Here is a 388-nt window from a genome sequence, read left to right as displayed (position 1 = left end):
TACTCAACATTTTTTCTAGAGATCGTAATCAGTACAATAAGGCAAGGATGAGAAAGGAAAAAGTAAAACTATCTTGACCTACAGATCTCGCGATCCTCTATGTAGAAAATCTAATGAAATTTTTAAAAGTTGTTTAACCTACTGCAACTAATAAGTGAGTTAATCAAGTTTTCAGGATATAAGACTAACATGCAAAAATCCGTTGTATCTCTAAATATTGGTTATTAACAATCAGAAATTAAAATAAAAATACCACTTACGATAGCATCGAAAATATAAATGATCACGTGGGATGGTCTGTCAAAAGTGTGCAAGATTTTCTATTGAAAGCTACAAACATTGCCGAAATCGAAGAAAATTTACATAAATGGAGAGATGAACTGTGCTT

Source organism: Pteropus alecto, unplaced genomic scaffold (assembly GCF_000325575.1).
Source record: "Pteropus alecto unplaced genomic scaffold, ASM32557v1 scaffold5, whole genome shotgun sequence".
NCBI classification, from domain to species: domain Eukaryota; kingdom Metazoa; phylum Chordata; class Mammalia; order Chiroptera; family Pteropodidae; genus Pteropus; species Pteropus alecto.
The sequence above is the reverse complement of the archived record's forward strand: the minus strand, read 5'-3'. Positions refer to the sequence as shown.